This window comes from Neofelis nebulosa, chromosome 1, assembly GCF_028018385.1.
Source record: "Neofelis nebulosa isolate mNeoNeb1 chromosome 1, mNeoNeb1.pri, whole genome shotgun sequence".
In the NCBI taxonomy this organism is placed as follows: Eukaryota; Metazoa; Chordata; class Mammalia; order Carnivora; family Felidae; genus Neofelis; species Neofelis nebulosa.
The window spans coordinates 122,289,256-122,294,907 of record NC_080782.1 but is presented as its reverse complement, the minus strand read 5'-3'; positions in this window follow the sequence as shown (position 1 = coordinate 122,294,907).

The window sequence follows — 5,652 nt, the reverse complement described above, 5'->3', positions numbered from 1 at the left end:
GACCTTGACTCCCTTTTTGGTTTATATTAGTGCATGCAGGTAAACTCTCCAGTTTCCACATCATTGCTTTGTAAGCTGAGTCATTCCTCTCTCACCAGTAGGATGTTATTTGGGTCATGGCTTGAACCAGCCCATGTGTCCTGCTTGAAGGTTCTGCAGTAAATTTTCTAAGAAAAAATGTTGTCAATATCACTTTTTTGAGACGTCTCTGTGAGTTGGGGCAGGGGGTAGGGAGAAAGATTTGGGAACTCAGGATTGAAGATCAGTGTGGTCTTGCCTGTGTGCCATTATTTGATAAAGTGCAGCAAAAGTCTGCCTCTTTCCTACCCCCATTCTGCCTACTCTGAGCCTTGGCCGTGTGCAGAATGGACTCTGGATGGCAGTTGTGGATGCTCAGCACAAAAGGTTTCTTGTTTGCTAAAGGGTCTATCAGTGTTTAAATAGAACAGGCGGAAGCACAGGCACACCGTATCAGCAGCTTATCGGGGCCCATGGCTTTCCATGTACATTTGCTAGTCACTTGAGTTTACCCAGCTCCATCAGCACTGAGTTAAAAATTGCAAGGCCAGGCTGTACAACAAGGGGAACAAGAATAGGTCAGTGACTGAATACAGGGGTTTGTGTGGGTCCTTGGACCTTACCTGCATTCTGCCCATGGAGAGAATGAAGCGTGGTGGTCTGTGTATTAAGAGGCATCAGAGGGTCACCTGGGTGGGTCAGTCGGTTAAGCATCCAGCTCTTGATCTCGACTCAGGTCATGATCTCATGGTTCGTGGATTCAAACCCTGCATTGGGTTCTGCACTGCCAGTGTGGAGCCTGCTTGGGATTCTCTCTTCCCACCCCATTGTCGGAAAAAAAAAAAAAAAAAAAAAAAAGTGGCACCACAGGGAACCGAAGTTCGCTTTAGAGAACTGGGAGGACTCCAGAAGCTAGGATGACTCCAGGCCTCCCTGGGGCAGAAGTAGTGGAGATGCATCTTGTGACCCTGGCTCTCCATTTTAGCTTCCCAGGTTTGTAGTCAGCCGAGGGAGTGGTTATAGAAGGTGTCCACTATGAATACCTGCAATTGTATGTACTTTTGGCATTTGCAAGCGTGCGTGCACATTTATCCGGGAGTGGATCCATGACCCAAAGGGCCAAATGTTCCTGTACTAGTTGGGGTGCTTTTTCTTGGAAGGCAATCTTCAGGAGAGAGATATGGGCAGCCTGCTTTACAAACGAGTCCTTTCCATTTATAATCATTCCTCCCAGGAACTTGTTCTATGCCAAGTGCTTTGCAAGCTGCTTTATAAGTATTACCTCATTTATTTATTTATTTATTTATTTTTAATTTTTATTTTTGGGACAGAGAGAGACAGAGCATGAACGGGGGAGGGGCAGAGAGAGAGGGAGACACAGAATCGGAAACAGGCTCCAGTCTCCGAGCCATCAGCCCAGAGCCTGACGCGGGGCTCGAACTCACGAACCGCGAGATCATGACCTGGCTGAAGTCGGACGCTTAACCGACTGCGCCACCCAGGCGCCCCAGTATTACCTCATTTAATTCTCAGAACAATCTCCTGAAATAAGAATTGTTATTTTTATTTTACAGATGAAGAAACTGAGGCTTAAAGGGTTGTGATGTGTCCAAGGTCACAGAGCTAACTTAAAGATATAGCTACCATCTGAACCTGGGCTTCCTGGTTCCAGAGCTCTTAGCACTGTGGACAGCTATCTCTAGTGTTTTAATACACATGTCTGAGCTTCACACATTCATTGGTTAACTCTAACTGGCAAGAATCATCCCAAACTTCAGCCATCTTCACGCTGTTTGCATGCTTCATGTATTTTGTCCTATTTATATATCATCTATATTGTTAAATTACTATTTAATTAACATTAAATGTTATTAAATTTATCATCACTTACCCTCATCCTGAACAATATCCACAAAACAACCATCCATTGTGCCAACCTCATTTTTCTTTGAGTTCACACTAAAATAAGTACATAACCATTACAATGAAAGATTTTATGTCCCACCTTGCATTATCTACGGCACCGTGAGTGTTTTGGTACTGTATGTTGAACAACCCCTGTAAGATGTAAAGGTGCATGTCTCTATGCCATAGAATTGTGGGCAAACTAAAATCACTCCTACAACCCCACCCCAGGCAGCCTTCCCATCCAGGCCCCGGCCCCCCTCATGGGGAGTGGTGCAGGGAACCTCAGGAGGGGGCTGGGCAACCCCAGGGAAGGCATTCTTCTGGTGGAGACCACACTCTGTCTTTCAGGGCTCTAATGAGACAGCAACAGGGCCAAGAAAAAGACTACTACTTAGCTAGCCTTGAGGGGGCTGAAAGATTCCAGGGACTGGGGCAAGAATCTGGACCCCATCACTGTGTGCTCCTGCTGAAGGGATGTGCAGGGATACTGGGGGTTATGGAAGACACGGCCTTGCCATGAGCAGAGTTTGGGTGGTAAAGGGTTCCAGTCGAGGATGAAAGAGGCCTCTAACTAAACTCCAGTTGTTCCTATTTCCAGCCTAACCCAATGTTCCTTCCTAAATTCTACTGCCTCTGGGGCATAAATTAAAGAGAGATTTGGAGTCTTATTGTCTGAAATTGTATGCATTTGACCTACATTGCTGTGTCTTTAATACAAGCAGCTAAAGAATAATTCCTAACTTCCTGACTTCACTGTTTATACCCAAAATGGGCTAAGATCCTAAGTAACCTAGCACCCACACTTTTTTTGCCCCAATGAAGTTGCACTTTATGTGCTAAACTTCCCAGTCTTGGACTTTTAGCAATTTTGTAATTTGGCAATCTCTCTAACCATCAAGCAAGACAAAGGATGGCAGCCTACTCATGCTTTGAGGGGGAAGGATTCCGGGAGTCTGCTCTCTTTCACTGGCCTGGAGACATCAGTGGGAAAGGACCAGCTGGTCCACAGATCTCTGTGACTAGACCCACCTGTAGCAGTAAAGTGACACTGGTCTACCCCACAGCTGACCTGCTATCTTGATCATTGCAGACACAGTGATTGCCTGCCTGGGCTGATTCCAGCTGTTAATATTTCAGTACCAATATGTGGGGAAAAGACATCTGCAAGCAAGAAGGAAAAGTCTGCTCTTGGATTGGGCTGGGCATTTAGCACTGTGACTGTCCTCATCCTTGTGGTTCAGCAGTAGCTGACCCTGGACACTTCTGTGGGAGCTGCAGTTCTGGTCCCCCAAACAAAATTCCAGCTCCCTGGGGGTGCAATAGTCATCCTTTACTGTCTGTCCCCCAAAATGGCAGGGCCTGACCAAGAACTCCCAGGTAGAGTACTTTCAAAAATGTCCCTCGCCAGCTTTCAACTTCATATTCCATTTTCCACCCCCACTCCTCCTCCCACCAGGAGCTTGTGGCTTGAGTTTACAGCAACACCAGGCACAAATGGAATGCTGCCAGTCGCAGGAGATTCCAAGGGAGATAAAAAGCACATCTTTGACCACTTCTTTACCAAACAGACCCGAGATGTGTAATTAAAGGCCCCGGGACTCTGCTGGAAATAGGTTTAAACTTGAGGTAATCCCTTCTGGCACTTCCTCTTCCTAATAACCATCAACAAAAATCAAACAAATCCACCTGGCTCCAGCCAGTAAGCCTGTAAACCAGCAAAGGTCACTGGAGGAGCGATAAGAGAAAAAAGCGGCCACAAACAGCGTTACTGGAAACACATGTCGGGACGTGTTAGAAAGTGACTCCTGCCAGGACCATCCTGGCCCCGAGACGAGCCTGCTCTGCTGTCGAGAAACACATTCCGCCCCCGAAAAGGAGCGCTGGTGGCACGCACACGCGCACGTCCACCCCCGTGCACGCCCACCCCCACGCGCGCACGCACGCACGCCCACCCCACGTGCACGCCCACCCCCACGCGCGCACGCACGCACACACCCCCCGCGCACACACCCACACATCCCCCACGCACGCACGCACGCACGCAAGCGTGGGGAAAGACGAGCGGGGGAAGCCTAGTAGTGCCGCCTGCCTTCATTTCTACTAAGATGTGTGAGTCAGCCAGAGAGAGACGAGAGAGGAGGCCGTTCTTAACGTTGACTTTCCTCCTCTTTCCAAATGTAATGCATGGCCGTTATTGAGGATACTGTTGATAAGAAAAACCGAGAACAAGGTACTGTATTTCCCCCCTAATTCCACCACACAGGGATTGCTCCTGCGAACATCTTGGTGCATCTTCTCCCAGTCTGTTTTTGGTGCATGCATGTGTATGTGGGTTTCAGATATAGAAACACATATGCATGGGAAAGGATTTTTTTTAAACTTTCAAACCGCATTTCACGGTGCAAACTATTTTTAGCCTGGTTTTTGTTTCAGTCTAGAGCATCTTTTTCATCGTCTCGTGTTACATCATTTTAAGTGGCTGAATCGTATTCCATCACCTGACAGCACCACACGTTAATCATCTCCTATTATTCGATGTTTGGGCTGTGTCCCAGTTCCCGTCGCTCCCCTCCCCTCCCCTCATAAAGCTGTGTTGTGGAAGCATCCTGACTGTTGGTTCTGGGGTTGAAAGGGCGGGTGTGTCCGCTGGCTTGAGCGTGACTAGGTGAGCTCAGCAGCACCTACCTCCGCTTTGGGGTAGGGGGTTTGGGGGGAGGTGGAGAGGGCAAGGCCTGGTAGCATCCTTGTCAGCATGATTTTATATGAATTTGTCACAACAGGAAGTAGGACGAAGGGGCTTGCCTTGAGTATCTTGGGGTAGTGTGCAGTTTCAGATTGTGCTATTTTGAATATCTTGAGTGAGTGTAAATACGGAACCTTCAATCAAAAACTTGAGTACGCGTTCTAAGAAGTTGGAGTACAGCTTGAAAAACACCCCAGGATGGGATTCCAGTTTTGTGCTTTTCAAAAAATTTTCAGCCTTCGAATTCTGCCTGTGATGCTAGTCATTTTGTTCCGATTGACCAACATGAAAAAAAGGCTTTGGAAGGCATAATGTACTTGGCAGTATGTGCATGTTGTAGGATCTAAAAACTGTGTCAATGAATAGCACACAGTGAAGAAAACTGTGGAGTCATTACAGTCACGTTGAAGCCTGGAAATCATGCATTTTCAGTGCCATCTTTGGGAAAGAGGGAGGAAAACGTGGCACTGAGCAGCCTGCCCATATTGAAAAAAAATTCCAGCCCACAGAGACACAGCCATTGGGGTGGATATTTCCTTGGGAGCAGCTGCTTTTGCTACGGCTCCATTTGGCCCACCCACCTACCAGGGACACTTAGGGAAACCCATGTCCTTGGGACCTGAATACCAAGAAAGTGACCCAACTTTGTGTCACACTCTTGTCTTTCCAGAGCCCAGAGGACTTGCTGAGGGAGCAGGCTTGACCCAGGAGGTAGTCTTAGAAGCACTGTTTTGCGCACAAAGCTTTATCCTGATTTGGGGAGCCGCCTAGTGCTATCGTCCCCTTGCTCAGGTCTAAGGGCTGGACTGTAAGTAATGGATCCCTTCTGCCTGGTGAGTCCCCATCACCTGAGAGGAAAATTGGTTGGCTAGAAGCCAGGGGCTGGGGTAAATAGCGACTGGCCTTGATAAGGTACCCACCTGCCTAAGGATACAGCAGCTAGGCAGGCCACGAGCTGGAGGTGGCCTTCGGTTAGAGCAGGT